Below are 22,262 nucleotides of genomic sequence, written 5' to 3' on the forward strand. Positions count from 1 at the left end.
CAACACCATTGCAATGGTGTATTCAGGCGTAAAAAAAAAACAAAAAAAAAACATTGCAGCATGTCCTATCTTGGTCCGCATTCACACACCAAAATAGCCCATGAATGTCTATGGGAGAGGTGGAAACAAAAACAAACATGTGTTTCGGGGTTTTTTTTGGGGGGGTTTTTTTTTACACGTTGCTAGGAGACAGCGTGAAAAAAAAAGTTTTAAAAAAGCGACATAGATTAGGCCTTGTGGGGGGTTTTTGCGCAGTCAATACAAACCAAAAAAAATACACAGAAAATGGTGTGTTTTTCATGGAACAAAATGGCATACACATGCGAATGAGCTCCACAAGCTCACAAGTCAAAACTATAACATATCAATAGAAAATGTACCAAATTAACCATGTTCGGGGGCGTGGCCAGCGACCGACATGGAGAGTCGCATGTGAGGAGAGCTCCCCAGGGGGAATACTAAAATCCGCACAAAATCCTGGCCTTACCAGAAACCGAACATTTAAAAGAACTCCAACGGGCTCCTAACCCCTAATTAACAAGCTGGACCGCGGTTGAGAGCGATTACGACCTCCTGACATCCATAATAGGACCGTGGACCGGAGCGGGAGGGGGACGGCGCCAACGCCCTGCCACCTTCCCGCGCTTTGCTTACTGCCTAGCTCACTGACTTATCTTGCCGGCTGGCCGTCCTGGGACTTTCGCGATCAGTGCCCTCCCAACTACCACCCGGCGAAGGACCACTCCGGGACTCGTGGCTGGCTCTGCCACTTTACTCTCACTGGGCCCCTTCCCTACTGTCTCTGGGCCGCGGCGGCCCACGTCTGACCGGAGCTCGGGTGGGGGCGACCCCCCCCCCTACTGAAGCCGCTGAACCGCTCCTGAAGGGAGAAAACACCCCGCTTCCTCCACCCTTAAAGCTGAACTGCCGCCGCAGGACCCGGGTGGAAGCCGCGGTCCATTTGCCGGCTCCGGCCGCCCTGTCGCCGCTTACCTGCGACCTCCGGCCATTCGCATCGGTCCGGACCTGATCCTGCGGGCTGAAGATCGCTGCCCACTCCCCGACGAGAGGCACCCGATCCCTGCTGAACCCGCCGCGGGACTGACTGTCCTCCCTGGCTCTTCTCGGAGCCGCCGCCGCCGAACACCTGCCTCCCAGGAAGGGAGATAGAGAACAACTCCGTGGCTGCCCGCCGCTTCGGGGCCGCCGCGCCGCCGCCGAACACCTGGCTCCCCGGAAGGGAGACAGGAAATACCTCTGCAGCTCCCCGCTGCTTCGGGGCCGCCGGGCCGCCGCTGAACATCTGACTCCTCGGAGGGGAGACACAGATCACCTCTGCGACCGTGCCGCTGCTGCAGGGTTCGACGGAGGTCGCAGCCTCCCTGCCCCTCCGTCCTGCAACCTCCTGCCGCCACCTGGCCGTGACGCCCAGCGCCCCACAGCACACTAACCGCACTCCAGCTACTCACCTTCGGATCGCCCAACCACCACCGGACTGCGGCACCCGACATCTCTGGAGGCGCTGCGTCCTCCTTAAACCCGACCCCCACAACCACAAACCTTAGCCAAATATCCGATAACAAGGCCAGTTTATCTCCTGGGACAGCCGAGGGGCTGACCACCCCAACGTATATCTATAAAAGGACTGAGCTGGACTAACAAATAAGGGGCCCCACAGTAGGTACTGACCTACCCCCGACCTTAAATTGATTCAGCAAGGGCGGTCTGCTGTGCCCTACGGCCGACGGACCACCGCGTTTAACTGGCGCGGCCTCTCGTCCCCTCTACCGTGATCAGTTCAAGGCCAAAGATAATCCGGTGCAACCATAGTCCGGACTGCCGGACCCCCGCTTCTTAACAGTTATTGTAACAATACCAATATACAGACCTTTACTCCTTATTACTCAGAGCTAACCTCCATAACTCGCTACGCTAAACTAACGAATTCTATCATGAGTACACGCGCTAAAAGCGGCACCGCCGCGGAAAAGCTAAAAGAATTTTCCCGCATCGAAACCTCTGATCACTCCCCGCGAGTAACGCGACCCGCTCAGATGAAAGACCCGGTAGACGAAACTGGGCAAACCTCAGAACCCACCCTGCGTCAACTTCTAGATGCAATTAACACTTGCAAGTCCTCTCTTACCAACAAAATAGAGGAGATAAAATCTGACGTCTCCTTGTTGAGACAAGACTTGCATAATATGCGTGACAGAATGCGGGAAATGGAGGACCGCGTCTCCAACGCAGAAGACTCCTTGCGCCCACTTACTACGGCGGTTAAAAAAGCAACAAGGGCAATAGAATTTTGCCAATCCAAAACAGACGACTTACAAAATCGCTCGCGCCGTTATAACCTACGCATAATAGGCCTACCCGAAAAATCAGAGGGCTCCCACCCGGAAACATTCGCTGAGACTTGGCTGAAATCGTTATTGGGGGAGGACGCTTTCTCTATCCACTTTACAGTGGAGAGAGCCCATCGAGTTCCTGCAAAACCGCCACAACCAGGAGCCCCCCCGCGCCCATTCCTAGTAAGGATCCTAAATAGCAGGGACCGGGACGCCGCATTACGCCAAGCCAGACTAAAAGGCCCATTAAAACACAACAATGCAACAATCTCCATATTCCCCGATTTCTCTGCTGAACTACAAAAGCAAAGAGCCACCTTTACAGAAGTGAAACGGAAATTTAAAGAAAGAAACATTCTCTACTCAATGGCATACCCAGCTCGCCTACGAATAGTGGCCCAAGGAAAAGCGATCTTCCTCCAATCTCCCACTGAGGCCCTGGAGTGGCTGGACATGCATCCCGTAACACCAAAGGACGACTGACCCCACCACAGCTGTAGCAGAACTTTGAGCTTTGTTATGACCTAAATTCTCAGTACCCCCATGATCCATGGGCGGTGTGCAGTACGGCCGCGGCACCTTTAAATCATTACTGGAACCCGACAGTTGACCTCAAACTTCTAAAGGCCATCAAGAGACCCCCCCAACAATATAACATCTGCTACTTCTAGCTAGATTGTAGCTAAATTGTTTCTTTTTTCTTTTCCTGTCTTTTTTCTTCCCTTCTCTCCTTCCATTTTTTTTCTATTTTGCTGTTCTTTGACATCTACGCCGTAATTTAAGTAATGTCAGAGACTAATGGTTTAAATGTTTGTAATCTGTTCTCCATTAATGTTCTTTACAAGCCTGCGCTGACACAACCTCTCCCCTCACACCCATCAACACCCTCCCCCTCAACCCCCCCACCTCACCCCATGGACACGAACACAATAGCCAAATCCTGTATCCACACAGGTAGTAATGTCCCTAAAATGTCTTAGCTGGAATGTTCGGGGACTCGGTACAACACTCAAGCGAAGGACAGTATTCTCATATATCAAACAAATAAATCCACACATTATTAGTCTGCAAGAGACCCATCTCATTAGGGACAAGGCTGATACCCTTTCAAAGCCATGGATCCAGTGGTCTGCCCACTCCTTTCACACCTCCTCCTCCAGAGGTGTCTCCGTGCTTATTCACAAGTCACTGCGCTGGAACCCTATCACTACCCGTAGGGACTCCGAAGGAAGATTTATATTTATATACGGAGAAATAGACTCTAAACCCTATGTCATCCTATCCATCTACAATCCACCTCACAACAATCTTCATCTTCTGCAGACTGCCATAACATTTGCACACCAGTACCCATTGGCAGGAGTGATCTGCTTAGGCGACTTTAATATGGTAATGGACCCCACTAAAGACAAATTCCATGCACCCCTTAACGCCACTCCCACCTTAAACTCCCCTTTGAGACAGCTAATTGAAAGCATTGGATGGGTCGATCTCTGGCGACTTCACCACCCCGAAACGCGGGAATATACCTGTTATTCACCGGGTCATAATGCGCTGACGAGAATTGATTACATTTTCAGCTCCACAGAACTGGCAATATATCTCTCGAACATAACACATTGCCCGAGAGGCATATCTGACCACAGCCCTATACTATTAACCCTAAAATTTCCTCAACATAATATAAGGCCCACTTGGAAACTTCACCCATTCTGGCTCAAGCTCATTGGATCAGACGATCAAACGCCCTTTCACATCTCCCTATTCCTAGATGCCCACAATGACAACACCCATCCCGCCTTGAAGTGGGACACTCTTAAAGCTTATATCAGAGGGTTCCTTAAATCTGCCATTTCACACATCAAAAAAACAACATCCCAGGCCAACAAAGAGACAGAAAACCAGACCCTAGAAGCCGAGAAAACGTATATATCTGCCCCCACAGACGCCAATAAAATAGCCTGGCTCAGTCTATCCCGTCTCCATAGACACCAAATACACGCCAAAGCCAAACGCAAATTATTCTTCACTAAGCAGCACTACTTTGAATTAGGAAACCAATCCAGTCATTTACTCGCCAATCTTATTAACCATGAAAACCATGCTAATACGATCCTTAAGATTAAGAATCAGCGCGGAATAGAGCTAACCGACAGGTCGACCTCCTGGAGGGTCCCATCACTCTGGAGGAGATCCAACTGACAATCCAAGACATGGCACTCAATAAATCACCAGGCCCCGACGGTCTCCCAATAGAGACATACCGTAAATACTGTGAACAACTAGCCCCACAACTCCTTGAGACGCTAAGCCAGGCCCAAATAGACAAAACACTCCCACCTTCATTCTATAAAGCCTCCATAGTAGTGATTCTGAAACCTGGGAAGGACCCTACAGATTGCGGCTCTTATCGGTCAATATCACTGGTAAACGCAGACTACAAGATCCTAACTAAAATCCTGGCCACCAGACTGAACCAAGTGATTTTGTCCATTATACACCCTGACCAGACGGGCTTCATGCCAGGGAAATCCACGACCATAAATATACGCAGAGTCCAAACAGCCATCCAACTAGGTAAACAATATAATATGCCATGGGCTCTGGTTTCACTCGACATGGCAAAAGCCTTTGATTCCTTGGAGTGGGCCTTTCTGGAAGCCTGTCTGGTCCGTTTTGGGTTCGGACCTAAATTTTTACAATGGCTCAAAATTATATACAAATCCCCGAGTGCAAATGTAATTGTAAATGGCATCCCATCAACGGAATTTCAACTGGCAAGAGGCACCCAACAGGGATGCCCTTTATCCCCGGCCTTATTTGCTATAGCCATTGAGGCACTGGCAATCCGGCTGAGAAGCGCCCCCAACGTAACCGGTATTAAAGGGGCAGACCTCGAAAGCAAACTGGGACTATACGCAGATGACACAATTCTATTCCTATCGAACCCACTAAACTCCTTTTCCCAAGCTATGACACACATAGATAGATTTTCCCACTTCTCCGGGTTATATGTCAACTGGTCCAAATCAACAATCCTTTATACAGAAACTGACCCAAAAAACGACCCCTGTGTCACAAGATATGGACTAAAACCAGTTTCAGCATTCAAATACCTGGGGATAGTTATGTCATACGACCACAACAACGCAATAGCAGATAATATAAACCCATTATTAGGGAACATAAAACATAAACTGAGGCGATGGGCCAAGCTACCACTCTCCGTGGCTGGGCGCATAAACCTCATTAAAATGGCCATCCAACCCAAATGCCTGTATATACTACAACACATGCCAGTGAGCGTCCCTAAACACATCTTTAAGTCTTTAAACTCTCTAATCATAATATTTATATGGAACTCCTCCCGTTCCAAATTGAGCTTATCAATTCTACAAAGACCCAAAGAACAAGCCGGAATGGCCCTCCCGGACCTCCGGCTCTACTACCTGGCAGGGCAACTGAGAAATATCCGAGCCTGGGTCTTAGACAAAGAATTGCCTATAGCAGATAAACAACTTGCAAAACAAGTAACAGGAAATAGCCTTTTGAGCTTTTTAGAATTCCCGGAAAGCACCAAATCTACCGACCTAATCCCGCTCCACAAATTAGCTCTTAGCGTGTGGAAGGAGGTAAAGACATTGCAGAGATACCGGGATGTGGTGCCAGAACTCCCCCTTTGGAACAACCCCGGTCTCACCGCACTACAGTCAGTTCCAGACCCACAGTACTGGACCGCCCAGGGGGTACGCACACTAAGAGATATATACACAGACGAAACACTCCCCACATTTACGCAATTGCGCAATAGGCTGCAGGCCCCACACCTTCAACTATTCAGATTCTTCCAATTAAGACACGCACTGAACTCTCAATTTCCACCCGCCTCAACCCGTATATCTAAATTTCCCACAATAGGCGTCCTCAAATCCCAAGGATCCAAAGGCCTAATATCGGCCCTATACACACACCTCCTTTCAGCTAAAATAGATCTCAATCCACCCCCTACATATGACAAATGGAAACTTGCCATCCCATCCCTCACACCTGAGGAGTGGCAAGACGTCTCTGAATCCCACCTGTCAGTCTCACCGGCCTTAAACAATAAATTAATTCAACTATACATCATACATCAAGCCTACCTTACTCCCAACCGTCTACATAAAATGCGTAATACCTCCTCAGACTTCTGCCAGAGATGCCGCCAACCGAAGGCGGACTTCTGGCACTTAATTTGGGAATGCCCTCTTGTCAACGAGTTCTGGTCAAAAGTGATGGACCTTATAAACTTACTCTTACGACCCCCACTATCCATCGACCTAGACCCTAAGGTAGCGCTGTTTGGCCTGCTGGAGGAGGAGGTGTGGCCATATTACATTCGCGTCTTCCTTGAAAAGACGCTATTTTTGGCCCGTAAAGCGATAGCCATAAAATGGATGGCGACTGAACCCCCTTCAATCCCACACTGGATCCAAATTGTAAACACTGTAGCCTCATATGAAAAAATTATATACCAAAACAGAGGCTGCCCGACCAAATTCCAAAAAATATGGGGGACTTGGATGGACTCCCACTCTACTCTGCTCATGGAATGAACCTCAAGCCCAATCTACAACACCCCCCTCCCTCCCCTCCCCACCCTCTGGCACTCCCCCTCCCCCCCCCCCCCCCCCACTGACAAGCGCTTGAAAACTTGTAACTTTCTCCTACCAAGATCAAGAACAAGGAAGAACGGCATTGGTTTTAAAAGTTCAAAAGTTTATTGTTGTAAATGTTTAACTAGTAACTCAAGAAATACAGCAACAAAAAATTTGTGTTAATCTAATTATAACTACGATCATATATACATTGCTATGAATCTAACGAATCTCTCTTTATTTCTGTTTTGTATTTCGTAAATTGATTATCAAAAAATAAAACGAATTAAAAAAAAAAAATTACCCATGTTCTGTACTGAATTACTGCAAAACTGTCAGACCGGGATCACATGACCATATTGTAATACAGTGCATTAAAATCACAGCTTTCCACCTGCGTATGGAATTGCGTATTCCTGTGTATTATCGTGTATGCGAGCATTTTGCACGTGTATGCACAACGTATTTTACACGCGCAAAACTAAGGCAAGCAGGCAATGATCCCCTGCTCTCTGTACATCTGGGAGGCAGACTCATCCCATGTCCTGGCTTTGGCGTTCCTCTCCAGGTAATTGGAGCTATTGGTGTCCCAAATTAGAGGAAGTCTGGCATAGAGTATGGAGTCTGCTCGTATCGGAAGTAGTCATGGCTTCTATGTAAGGGCCCCCAATCTCCACAGACCACCGGTTAGATGGGATGGTGGTCCCTAGACGCTCCTGCAGTGTCTGACCTAGTTTTTTAACTTCCTTCTCAATGTAATGGTGCATGCACTGCGTTCGAAATTCACCCATAGAGAACAATAGGGCGTAATAAGCAGTAAAATAATACATGCTGCAATAAATATGCAATAAATATACGCAAGTGGGAGTACTATGTTTACAGACTAGGAAACTGCTAGAGACGCTGAGGCTAATATGTCAGCCCAAGACACAGGACAAATCAGCCATAAATAAAATAGTGAAATGCCCTCAAATATATAACTAAGGCAGCCTGTCCACGGGCGGGTTTTCATTGCGTTCCCCTAAGCAATATTGCGTTGCTATGCAGAGCGCTTCCCCCTGTCCACGAGCAGAGAATCATTGGGGTTCTCTGCTCTCGGCCGGCAAATCACAGCATGCTGCAATTTGCTGCGATTCTCCGCGGTCAGCCTGTCAGATAGGCTGACAGCAGAGACCCGTCTGCCGGCTACAGCTCCCGGGCGGCGTCTCACATGGCGGAGAACCGCTGCAGGATACCGCAACGCCCGTGGACAGGCAGCCTAAAAGCCACCACTAGGCTATACAATAACTTCTACCTCTGCCCTAAGGGCCCTGAAAACTATATATTCCTTACACTAAAATGGCTGCAACGGTAAGGGCGACAGGTCATGGGCCATTTACATGGGGCAATTATCGTTCACAATTCATTCAAATGAACTTGTGCAAAAACATTGTTTACTATTAGTTTTCGCTGACTTTTAGTCACATAAAATACATTGCCGAGTTGCAGGCTTGTCGTTCCGTGTAAACGCTCCACATAGGGGGTGAAGCACGGAGCGAGAAGCCCGCGATCCAGCGGTGACGTCTGTCAGTGTAAACACTCTGTACGAGCGCTAACGACGTGAGACGTGACATCAGCACTTGTGCAGGTGTTTACCCGACTGTCAGCCAGTGTTAAAAAAAGATAATTAAAGTGAAAACCAACACTTATTTCCAATTTTCTTGACATTTTTCCAGGGATATCCCAAAAATTTTATAAAAATGCAAATGTAAAACGGCACAAATAAATCTTCAGGCATCATGAAAAAAGACAAAAATTATTTAATCGAACAAAAGAAGAACATTTATTATACCTTTCAAACGTACTTATACTAAAGAACACAAAACGAGAACCCGGTCTGGTTACCAACAGGAAAAAATACAGCGGACTTGAACTCGTTAACACTGGAATCACCATGGAAGTCATTTATAACCCCTGCAGCTGCTCAAAGGCAATGCAGTGATGGAAACAATCCCAGCGGGTGTAGTCTAGGGGTTAGATGTCTGATTGTTGGGGCCGACCACTGGGACTTCCTTGATCCAGAGACTCAACCACCACTCCAGACAGTTCGATGGGACAGGTGGAGATCAAAGCACATGGTAAACTCCATACATTCCACAGAAGCCAGTGGAGTGGCATTCGGGCATGCATACCGCTTTCCTTAGGCTGTGCCTGTTTCGGGATCAATGAAGGTTCCAGCAGTCAGTCCAAAAGCGATCAGACATTTGTCCCCCATCCTATGGATACGATTTCAATGCTTTTTATGGTAAAACACTTTTTAAAGGGGTGTTTTAGTAAAAAGAAGTTACTTCTTATCCAGAGAATACCTATATGAGAAGTAAGGGTTCGACCACTGATCGCAAGACTGGGGTCCATGTACCCCCAAATGAATGCAGCAGTGACGGTGTATCCGTGCCACCACTCTATTCATTTCACGGGACTGCTAGAGATAGCCAAGCGCTTGGCTATCTCCCGCAGGTACTTGGGACTCCCATTGATGGGATCGGTGGGGGTCTGAGCTGTTGGACCCCTGAACATCAGTTATTGCCTATCCTTTGGGCTTTATTTTACCAGGATATGTCTGGCTGCACACAGGAGAGCTGGATTCCGCATGTGGTAACTCGCAGCAAAATACACCTGTGACCCCATGTACCTGCAAAATGTGTATTGCGGACTTCTGCCGTTGGTCATGTGAACCTAACTGCACTGTAGCTCAGCTTGTTCACACTGTCTGTTATTCAAAAAGCATGAGCCCATCAAAACTTCGCAGTCCGGCTACATGCACACGAGCGTAAAACTTGTGCGAATATGAACTGCATTCTTTTGAAATCATTGCATGTCCTATTTTTTCGCATTCCTGAGAACGCATCACCCATTGTATTCATGGGACCTTAACCAGGTAACGACCGCCCTTCCTTTTTTTGATGGCAGCCATTAAGGGGCTTTAATTTGCAGCGCCGTCAAAAGGGTTTCCTGTACCAAGAGAGGCGGGTGCATGGCTCTCACATGACATCTGGGTACTAGCCCTTATAGCGTGAACCAAAGAAACCTTCGATTCCCACTATTTAACCCTTAACACGTGGCGGTCAGTGCGACTGCGGTATGCAAAAGGCAGACAGAGGGAGGGATGATCTTGATAGCCATTCTAATACACTGGTATACTGAAGTATAATAGTGTACTAGAAGATATACCCTGCGCTGCACGCCAATTTTATGACTAGCAGTCCTGAAATATATAAAGTGGGCCACACCGCACTGTTATGGAAGTTGTCCAAAATAAAAAGCTGTTGCCCACAGCAACCAATCACAGCACAACTTTTATTTTACCTCAGAGGTATAAAAAACAAATGCTGAGCTGTGATTGGTTGCTGTTGGCAATAAAAATTACAGGGGAAGTCAGTGAGTTTTGGATTGTTAATTCCGCCAGTATTCGTCGCCGGGTACTGAAGAACGCTCATGCAAAATTTCACTCAAATCGGACCAGAACTGTGGATTTGTATACAATACAAACAAACACACAGACTGTGCGCTTTATATATAACGTACGCATAAATACGTGGAAGTACATGATGCTGATTAATGTTATGTGACTGTATTAGACATATATTATACTGCTGAGGTAACATGAAAGCTGTGCTGTGATTGGTTGTTGTAGGCAAAGCTTTTATACGTCAGTGCTGAGGTAAAATGAAAGCTGCTCTGTGATTGGTTGTTGTAGGCAACAGCTTTTATATGTCAGTGCTGAGGTAAAATGAAAGCTACTTATAGCTAAAACACAAAATCTGTTTGTTGGTGTCATATACAAATCCGCAGTTCTGGTCCGTTTTAAGTAAAATTGTGCAACCAATCATAGCTCAGCTTTTATTTGTTATTCTGTTGAGGTAAAATGAAAGCTGCGCCGTCATTGATTGCTATTAGAGATGAGCGAACGTGCTCGGCCACGCCCCTTTTTCGCCCGAGTACCGCGATTTTCGAGTACTTCCGTACTCGGGCGAAAAAATTCGGGGGTCGCCGTGGCGGCGCGGGGGGTTGCAGCAGGGAGTGGGGGGGAGAGGGAGAGAGAGAGGGCACCCCCCTGTTTCCCGCTGCTACCCCCCGTGCCGTCACGCCTCTCCCCGCCCCCCAGCGCACCCGAGTACTTTTCGCCCGAGTAGTGAAGTACTCGAAAATCGCGGTGCTCGACTGCGAAATCGCCCTTACCGAGTACATTCGCTCATCTCTAATTGCTATATATTATCATACCCAAAATGAAAGCTGCGCTGTGATTGGTTGCTATGGGCAACAATTTTCAATTCTTGGTTGCTCTATGCATTCCTGTCTGGGGACATATCATTTTCTGAAATATCAATTGTCAACGCTTAGTCTGACTCTTCTAGTGGGAATTACTTGTTGGAAACAACCAGGAATACTAAATTGAGTATGTAGCATCCATTGGTGAAAGCAAATTTGGGCGTTGCTGCATTAAAAGTCAAGGAAAGTACAAAATATGCAAATAAGGTTGCCGAGACAACTAAATTTCAGAATTTTTTTTAGCCTATAACCTTCTGTGGGTCGAAATTATACTATGTGCAAAATGTCATGTCAATCGGTCGGACAGTTTGTGCGTGATGCTCCAACAAACAGACAAACAGACATTGACAAATATATAGAAGATTAGATGAATGATAAAAGATGCTGATAATCAAGTTCCCCCAGTGGAACAAAAATAAAAAGTAAAAAAATTAAAATAAATACGTAAAAAACGCACCTTTCTCCATTTACTATGTAAAAAATAAAAATTACATATGTGGTATCACTACGTTCAGAAGAACCCAGAGAAAAACGTTAGGATATTATTAAATCTCCACAGTGCACACCATTAAAAAAAAACATGGCAAAAATAGCTAATTTTGTCTATCTTAAACATGACGAAAATAGCTAATTTTGTCTATCTTGCTTTTCAAAAAACAAAATAGAAAGCTGTCAAAATGTTGCATGGATCAACAAATGGTCTCATTAAAAATACATATCGTACCACAAAAAAAAACATTTTACAGCACTGTTCACAAATACAAAGTTAGGGGTCTTTGAATGCAGCGATAAACAAAAAATACATTAAAAAAAAAAAGCGTGAAAAAAAAAAAATCCAACCTATATAAATTTGGTATTGACATAATCATACTGGCCTGTAGGCTTAATGTAACATATCATTTACACTGCACGGTAAACGCTGTTAAAAATAAAAACATACCAGAATTGCAGATTTTGTTAATCTTCCCTTTAGAAAAAAATGGAGTAAAAGCAATCGAACAATCAAAATGTTCGGTGTTCCCAAAAATTGGATAAATGAAGACTAGAGTTCATTCTGCAAAAAACCACAAGTCCTCATAGAGCTCCGTCGATGGGAAAATAAAAATGTTATAACTCTTGGAGAGCGCAACACGAAAACAATTATCTATTTTTTTTTAAAAAAAGTGTTTTTTGTTTACAAAATTAGTAGAACATAAAAAACTGTATACACTTTGTGGGCTTATTCAGACATCCATATATCGGCCAGGTTTTCATGCCCAGAACGATATACGGTGTCCCTTTCTGCAGGGGTAGGAGGCGTGCCAGGCCGGGAGCAGTGCACTGAGCTCTCGCCCCCTCTCTGCCCCTCGCCACTGTTTGCAATGGGAGGTGTGGGGTGGGTGGAGCTAAGTTCTGCCCCGTCCCCTCCTATTGCAAATAGTGGCGAGGGGCGGAGAGAGGGTGGGAGCTCAGTGAACTGCTCCTGGCCCAGCCCACCTCCTCCCCCTGCAGAAACGGACACCGTATATCAGCTGGACGAGAAAACTCGGCCGATATACAGACGTCTGAATAACCCGTTTAACCCTGGAATCATGCTGACCCGGAGAAGAAAAATGTTATCACATTATATATTTTTATACTGAACGCTATAAAAATGAAATCCAAAAACAAATAGTAGAATTTATTTATTTTTCCCCAATCTCCATAATAAAAGTTAGGGCTTATTTACATGAGCGTATATCGGCCGAACGATATGCGCTTCCATCTAAGCAGTTCTCCCCTTTCCTCCTCCTCACCATCTCTCTGCCTCTCTCCTCCACTCCAGCGTTTGCAATAGGAGGGGGTAGGACGGGGCAGAGCTAAGTACCGCTGCTTAACTGCGCCCCCACCCCGTCCCTCCCATTGCAAATAGTAGCGAGGGGCGGGAGCTCAGTTCCTGCTCCTGGCTCTTCCATCCTTTCCCCCCCTACAGACAAGGACACCGTATATCGGCTCGGCGTGAAAACCGAGCCGATATACAGTCGTCTAAATAAGCCCGTATCTTGTATGCGTGTAAGACTAGCTTCCCCTATTTAGTGAGGCCAGCTTCACACGGGCAGGAAGGATTCCATAAGTGGGAGGCCTGCACCGTCTGTGACTCTGGCCGGCGACTCAGAGTACCTGAATTTTCTGTACTGCATATGACCCCGGACACGGGGCTCCTACGCAATAAATGTTAATTGCATATGGGCTATTTTGTCGCGGATTCACGTGAATGGCCTCCATTGAGGTCAATGCAGGCCATTCATGCGGAAACCACGACAAAATAGAGCATGCTGCGATTCTTCCTGCGTTTGCCGAATACGCAATTAGTATCCAAGAGTGAGCAAAAAAGTGATTAACGTGCTTTTCAATGCCCACGTTTGGCCGCGGATCCTCCGTACGGATTCCGCGGTTGGAATCCGCCCAAGTGAAATTGGCCTAACTGTGGGCAAACAGACCCACTCCTATGTATACAGCTCATCCTACACACGTCACCTTGTATTGTTGCATAAGGATGTCCCTGGCGGTGATGAATATCTTCTTGTGTAACATATCGGAATACTGAGCCAGAGTATAATCATAATCAAATCCGTAGATCTCGATGTCTCCCAGACAGATCTCATTGTTGGAGCATATGGCTGCTGGATTTAGCAGATTGCAAACACCAGGTGGAAGAATTTCTGCAAAGGAAGACAAATAGTTAACTCGTATTAATGGAACATGAAACAACGTAACCATTTTGCACACCTGACTACATACAGTGTATATGACTTGAGACCCTTTTACATGGGATGACTGTCATTGGATGATGTCAAGTGATTGCTTAGTGCATGCCGGTGGAGCAGGCCGGGGATCATTCCTGCCTGCCCGTCTCCATTCACAGTAAACAGGCAGTCGTTCACAGATAAATGACTGCCTGTTTACACAGTACAATCGTCGTTTAGTTTTAATGTGGGCAGAAATTAAATGACGAACGATAAGTGCCGATCGCATAAAAGTAAATAAAAAGTTAAATAAAGTTAAAGATCAGATCCATGGGGGCAGCTGAGAGTACTTACCCCTGTCCTCTGCGATGTTCCGTGGTGATCTAGTCCTAGAGGACCTGACACCGGTTTTCTGCACATGCGCCAGACATATGACGTCACGCGCAGAAGCCTAGATCGCCCGGGAGATTTGAAATCTCCTAGCTTCTGGCTCCTGAAGGTAGCCGAGAGGCAGGAGATATCAACAGGGACGGCGGTGACCCGTCACCGGGCCCGTGATCACCGGTATCCAATGGATACCAGCGATCACAGAAAAGTAAAACAAAAGTTTAAAAAAGTTAAAGTTTCAGCTTCCTCATGGATCGGATCCATGGGGGCAGCTGGAAATACTCACCCCCATCCTCCGTAATGTCCCGCGGCAATCAGGATCTCCCGAGGGCTTTTGCGTATGAGCCGATGTGGAGTGCATGCGCAGAAGGCCGGAGAGCCCTGCAAATTTAAAATCTGCCTGCACCCGGCTGTCAAAGATAGCCGAGTGCAGGGAGATGTGACTGGGGACCGCTGTATGTGGTTACCGGTCACATGATCACTGTTATCCATTGGAAAACAGTGATCATGCAAAATTAAAAAAGGTAAAATAAAAAGTTGAAGTTCATATCAGTGAGGGGGGAAGAAATTACATAACTAAGGCCCCCGGATTTGTCCCACAATGGGATCTTTATCCGCGGACCTTACCCTGGCTTCTGTGCATTGCCCGTCAGCAAATTGCCCAGGAAATTCAAAATCTCCCTGCTCATGGCTACCAAAGATAGCTGAGAGCCTGCAGATTTCACAGGGGGGGGCGCAGTATGCCGTTCCTGGTCACGTGATCGCCGTTATCCAATGGATAATGGCAATCTGGTAAAAGTAAAAAAATGTTGAAGTTTCATCTCCCGGTGAGAGGAGATGAAACTTTTTACTGGAGACCTTTGTATTTGAACCCCGACGCGATCCTCCTCCACGGACCTTACCCGGATTCTGCACATGCGAGCACCCGCAAAATGCCAGACACATGTGCAGGAGGCGGGGAGGGCCCAGGAAATTTTAAATATCCTTGCTCCTGGCTACCAACGGTAACCTAGAGCAGTGACCGGTGGCCTTCTTGAGCGGTCCGTGGTCACATATTAAAAAGGTAGCGATCTACCACTAGGCCGATCTCACCCATCCAGATAGGAATTACGGATTCCACATGCGTTTGATCAGTGGTAATACGCGGATCAATCAAATGCACTGGATTACACAATTCCACTCACATTAGCCAGTTGGAATTACGCAATCCACCCGCAGAAAACAGAACGCAGCATGTTCTATTTTACCGCTTATATCTGCAACATAGAGCCCATTGTATGTAACTACATTGTATGAGGGCTGCGGAAAACCGTGTCATCGCTAAGCGAAGGTGTGGCAAATACAAACAACAAAAGGTGTACTGCGCATGACCGCCTGTGTGAGTAGGCAGTTATACGCAGTACATTATGCAGCCGTACGCAGGGCCACGGCTGGGCTCACAGCTGGGATCCGCTGCGGGCCTCCGCAAGTGTATTCGACATACGGCCGCGTGAACCCGGCGTTATTCAGATTGTTACCTGTAATACGTAAATTTACAAGAAGCCCCGGGAACGCTCGCCTTCCTGCAGTGCCAGGAGCGGCTTGTTGAGCGTCTTCTGTGTGAGACCGCCGCACTGCAGCAAGATTACGGAGCCTGACAGAGAGCCACTTTTTACACCCCATACCTTTAAAATGACGTATTTGCAAAAATATGAAATTTTATTTTTTCTCCTCTAAATTGCATTAACCCCTGAAAAAAAACTGCGGGGTCAAAATACTCCTGGACCCCCCTCAGTGAACACATTAAGGGGTGAAGTTTTTAAAATGGGGTCGTTTGTAGGGGTATCTATAATTCTGACACCTATGAGCCTTTACAATCTTGGCTTGGTGCAGGAAAACAAAGTGTTCCTCAAAATGTTAATAATTAATGTTAAATTTGTACGTCTTGTGAGACAGTGACTGACAAAGTGCTGGAGGGTGGATACGTGCCACCGAGCGGCCTGGGCTCGGTGGAGGAAGCCAGCATTTCTGTGTCAGTAACGCTATGTTACTGACACGTTGTAGTTTTGTAAGTGGCTCCAAGCCACATAGTTCGGGCCGGCTTTTCCTCGAGTGGTCAAAGCGAAGGGTGGGATGGCCACTCCCACGTACCAGGTGAGGCTGGTACCAGGCCTTATAAAGCCTGGGCCTACAGGGCCTAGATAGAGAGCGTCTGGCTGAGAGCCAGAGAGAGGGCTCTGTGGAGCAAGGAGCCCGGCTAGCCCAGTGTGTGGGCTGAGAGAGCCAAAGGCGAGGTTGACAGGGTGACGCCCCTAACCTCAACACCCAGGAGGGTGTGGTGAGACCTCCACAGGTCTGAGGACCGGACTGGCTATGTGACGTTTTGAAGTGAGTAGTCAGGGCCGGACTCTTGTGTAGTAAGCGCTCAGACGAGCAGGTGGTTATTTACGTTTTATTTGTGTTGTTGGCTGCAATAAACCCAGGCCAAGCCTAGACTAAAGGACCTTTTGTTGCCCGGTGTCACTGTCTCTGGCCGCGGATGGCCACGCTGCTACTGACCCTAAACGCTAATCCCTCACAGTCTCCTAAATGGTTAAAATAAATGAAAGTTTTTCCAATGTGCTTCCAGAATAAAGTAAACAGATGTAAATATATATCTTAGCAGAAAGTTGTGCAGTATGTTTGCACATATTTGATATATTACAATTGAAAAATTTCAAAATTCAAAATTTTCGCAATATTGGCACTTTTAATAAATATACACTATGGGACTATTTTCACCACCTAAATGAAGTACAACATGTGGCGAAAACACAATGTCAGAATCGCTTGGATATGTAAAGCCTTTACGGAGTTATGATATGTTAAGTGACACACGTCAGATTTCCAAAATTTGGCTCCGTCACTAAGGCGCAAACAGGCTTCGTCGATAAGGGGTTAAGGGCTTAAACAAATTGTGTGTTTTTGTCTTCTTATGCGGCTGCATAACAGGATGAAATGAAACCATTGATTTCAATTATTTTGTTTCCCATTTGGGATTATCGCGCGTTGACCCCCATGACTTTTTTTCTAATTTCTTTTTTTTGCACAGCGATCTGTAGTTTTTTGGGTTACATACAACTTTTGGATCACTTTTTCTTCAAATTTTTTTTTGCATACATGGTGCCCAAAAAGAGCACAATTCTGGCACTGCATATATTTTTTCTGACGGTGTTCGCTGTGTGCGATCAAGTGCTCAGTCCCTCATGGGTGTATTGTCACCACATATTACGCACGCATATTTCCCTTGCGTAACACCAGGTGAATGGAGGCAATGAATGTCTATGGACTTGTATTCTTCCATTCACACCAGCGTTGGAGCTGCGAGGGGACATCCGTATAAAACGAGAGAGAAATATATCTCAGCATGCTCTATTTCTCTGCCTTTCATAAGGAGCTATTGAAGAGATGCATATTGAAACGCTGCCCCCTCGCAATGCCTGCGAATGGATAGCGTTTAATAAAGAAAGTCACACTGCGTGTGTCTGTGACGTCATCATCCCAGGCATTCGCAGAGCCTATCTCAGCCCATATACATTCTCTACCGACACAGCATAGGGGCTACGATGAGTACAACGGCCAGTACAGATTTTTTTTTTTATCCCTGTTTTTCCGGTGACATTGCTAGGCGATGACATGGAATCCGCGACCTTTCCACAATGTCAAAGGCCGCGGGTTGGACGGCTTCCATTGATTTCTGTGAATTGCTCTATTTGTTTGAATTTGTGTGGAATGCTGCGGATCGTCCATGCGGATGACAATTGCATATTCCACAATTGAAACTGGGGCGTGTGAGACCGGCCTAACCTGGATACTGAAGGCCCTCTTTACACAGAGCGACATTGTTCAAACGAGCAAAATGAATGCTAATCGTTCGGTGTAAACGGAGCGAACGACGAAAGATTAATCCTTCACTTTTCGCTCATCGTATACGGGCATAAATATCACCGCTGGCTTGTTTACTAATCGTTCAGTCGTTCTCAGTGACTCCACGATTTCTTATTGAATGAGCCAATGATGTATCTGCTGTGTAAACAGGCTGCAGCAGTGACTCTGACAAACGAGAAATCTCACATTCCCGAGTGCGATATCAAGCCAAGTTTCATAACCCGATATCGCGCTTGGCTGTGTGAAATTAGCCTAATGGAGGGGAAAGGCAACAACTGATTTTCTATTGCTTTTTCCACATCCTAAATAATAAAACAGATCGTACTCACCTCCCCTCGGACACTAAAGCAAAACTGATCGACTCAGACTACTCCGGGTGAAATAAAGTGACTGCTGCGGCCAATCAGACATCACAGCGCTCATATCCTGGGCGCCGTGATGCTAGGTATTTGGGGACATGACACTGTGGCCTCTGATTAGCCGCAGCAGTCACGCGCTTCCGTCCTGCTGCCTACCCAGAAGCGGGCAGTGTTAGAGACTCAACTCTTCTTCGGGGGTCAGAGGAAATCAGAGTATGATTTCAACTATCTAAAGCCCTCACTGACTGACTGACTCGCCACTAATTCTCTAACTTCCCAGTGTTGTACAAACATGAAATTTGGCAGGAGCATTATTTAGATACTACATAGGATCTATGTCTATATACTGAGGAGAATCTACCTCACCTCCATGTCTATGTACTAAGGAGAATATAACGCTCCTCTATCTGTATATAGTGAGGAGAATCTACCTCACCTCTATGTGTATATACTGAGAATTTACCTCACCTCTATGTGTATATACTGAGGAGAATCTACCTAACCTCTATGTGTATATACTGAGGAGAATCTAGCTCACCTCTATGTGTATATACTGAGGAGAATCTAGCTCACCTCTATGTGTATATACTGAGGAGAATCTAGCTCACCTTGTGATAGACATGATAATTATTTAGTATAAAATGTCTATCAATATTTGTATATAACCCAAATGTATTTTGCTATTGTAATGACTTTCAGCTCTGAGGAGTTCAAAGGACACACACAATCTAATCATGGTATTTGCTAGCCAATGGATGGGTGATGTATTTGCTCTAAATACATCGAAGTTGCTCAACCAGTTTCTAAGAAGTTAAAGGGCCATAGTGTCGTGTATATCCTGTGTGTTTACCTAGGCCCCCTTCCACTCTTCAAACACAAGCTAGTTAAACACATCTTGTCAACTACACAGAATTCCTTAAGGTTGTCTGCATGCTAAAGAATACAAAGTCCATACTATGGCGGACGTGAGAGAGGGTGGGCAGAGAGGTGGGCAGAGAGGTGGGGGATTCTGTATGATCCGACAAATGAGAATCCTATATGTTACTGATGTAACCTGTTGCACGCCCATTGTGTGTCTGTACAATAAAAGGCCCTGTCTGGCTGTTTCTGGACGGAGAGCCATTTTTAACATGAGATTCATACCTTGTGTTTGACTTGGTCAGTGTGCGCATACTGCTTCCACACAATTAGGAAAGCGACAAAATACCCCAAAGCCTGCTGGAGAAACCGTAATCCAGCACAATTGGCGTCCCTGGGTGGGCCGAGTTAAGAGATTTTGATTTCTTTCATTCTGGAAAAATACAGAGATCGGCAGACGGCACGCAGAACTCAGGGGCCCGAAAATCTACAGAACACGGTAAGATTGCTTTATGTAAATCTACCGATGTGATCTGGGTTCTGACTGCTTTTCTGCCTGTTCCTGATCCAGAGTGATAAATCAATGAAAGGCAGGTAATATAGTTCTTTCTTACTCGGAAAAAAGACCACCGTTTTAACCTGCTCAAGGGGTATTTTGTATGCTGTGTATATTATGTCTGAGACGGTTAAAAATTGTGTATGCAAGACCAAGAGACAAATTCTGTGAGGGTTAATGTGTCGGGAGGGCGGACTCGGCTGTTTAAGTCTGAGGGAACACGCCAGTGACACGTGCTCCTAGGTAAAACTAGTGTGAGGTTAGGAAGATTTATGATACGTATACTTACATTTTATGATTGAGCGTGTTATGTTCTCATATGTGGAAAGGTATTTACGGGTGAATATAGCCGTGGTGTGACGGCTGGCTCCAGAAACTCTTGGTCATTGAAAATAATCGTCAGTCTCTGTGTATAGCTAAATGTCCTGTCTAGATCGTGTACAAGGAGTGCTCTTGGGGATTACTAGTATACAGTGGGCTGTTATAAAGGTAGATGAGATATATACCTTGAGCCGTTGTGGGTATTCTCCAGTAATCCCGTCTGTCTGCTATTATAGAAACAATGTGCAGTGTTGATTATTGGGGGAGGGGTGCTGGTAAGAGAGTGGACTGAAGTTAAGCCACTAAGAGCACTTCTCAATTAACCCTTTCTGTTTACTTTGTCTTTCCCTGTGTTTTATAGAATTAATGCGTATTGTAATCTGAGTGGGAAAGAAGGGTTATATGGGAAGGATTTGAAGAAAGCAGATTTTACAAGAGGAACACTATTGTGTCCAGAAACTTTGAATAGAATAGAATAAGCAGGTAGCATAAAGTTGAGCAGATTGAGAAGGTTCAGGCATAGAAGCAGGTTGTTTAGAGAATGGGGAGCAAAGTGAGCAAGGACAAAGGTCATAGAGCTTGTGATTTGGTTACTGAACAATGGGAAAGGATCAGGAAAAGTTGCAGAAAGAAATGCTAGGTCATGGACAGATAAGATAGGCTGTAGAAAGTTTTCAGAAGATGAGCAGGAAGCCTAGCAGAAAGAAAGGTGTTTTTAGATTGCTAGGAGGAGGCATAATGTAGTTAAGAGATTGAAGAGGGGAAAGCATGTAGGGGGGTATGTGTATTGCTAATGAACAATGTAATGTCTTTGTGTTGACTACAGCCCCTCCCTGTAATGGCGGCCGTGCTTGCAATGTTTACAATCCAACATAGTGTGACTCTGCAGTAAATGTAGTGAGGCCTGCCCCCACCCTGAAGTTATTTCCCCCCATGTGCTCACTTTCAGGGTGTGTGATGTTACTTCCGGTCCCTCCCCATCCGGGGCAGGACCTGGCCCCGCCCCTTCCTCCTCCAGCGGCCATCTTGCCTCACCTGGAAGTGCTGCTACTCAGCAGCCATTTTGCCTCACCTGGGAGTGCTGCTGCCCCTGGCCCCGCCCGTTCCTCCGGCAGCCATTTTGCCTCACTTGGGAGATTTGTAGCACCGCCCCTTTCTGCCTCTGGCGGCCATTTTGCTGCACTTGGGAGGTCTATATTCCCCAATGCCACTGTATCCAGTGCTAACATCATGATTGTCTGAAGTAAGGTTTTGTTTGACCAGACTTTGTTACGCTCCAAGATGTGGCCACTTTGGATGTGTGATAAGTTCAGGGAAACAAACCTTTGTGGAGATGCAGCTTGGGACATAGTAGACGACTAAGCTGGTTTATAGTGCATGGAAGATTGGAGTTGATGCATGGGGGGCAGAGGCCGGGAATACATGACAGGGGACGCTCTCTCATGTTCCCAGGGGCTCTGTTTTCCACTGCCCGCTTCTCCAATGGATACTCAGACAGATGATGTTACGGAAGGCTCCTACAGATGAAATAATTTCCCTATAGTCACCCAGCAAACTTTTTCATGCAATTTGGTGAAGTAATTTTACTTTTTATGTGAAGAAAGAGGGACTGAATTGCCCAGAGTAGGATGTTAATTCATCCGTATTTTTTAGTTTTTCTTTAAGTCTTTTGTATATTCTAGTGTCAGTCTACACTGAAGCTATAATTATATTCCGACAGGAGAGTAAAAGCTAAACGCTGGCCATACCCTGAAATACTATTACACTGGGTGACGTAAAATTTTACTTGTGTTGCGCCCCCTTGTGTTAAAAAATGCTAACTGCGACCTGAAATAAAAAAAAAAAAAATTTTTTAAGGAGATTTTCGCTCAGCC

The 22,262-nt window shown here is 46.1% G+C and overlaps 1 protein-coding gene across 2 annotated transcripts in view; it reads right to left on the reverse strand.

Moving 5' to 3' along the window:
* Positions 1 to 22,262, reverse strand: part of LOC136621095 (protein polybromo-1-like) — a 77,119-nt gene that overhangs the window by 46,862 nt on the left and 7,995 nt on the right. For both annotated transcript variants that reach the window (XM_066596332.1, XM_066596330.1), the window contains exon 2: positions 13,793 to 13,977. The gene's annotated coding sequence lies outside the window, so the exon portion shown is untranslated. The remainder of the gene's footprint in view (positions 1 to 13,792; positions 13,978 to 22,262) is intronic.

This window comes from Eleutherodactylus coqui, chromosome 3, assembly GCF_035609145.1.
Source record: "Eleutherodactylus coqui strain aEleCoq1 chromosome 3, aEleCoq1.hap1, whole genome shotgun sequence".
Classification (NCBI taxonomy): Eukaryota; Metazoa; Chordata; class Amphibia; order Anura; family Eleutherodactylidae; genus Eleutherodactylus; species Eleutherodactylus coqui.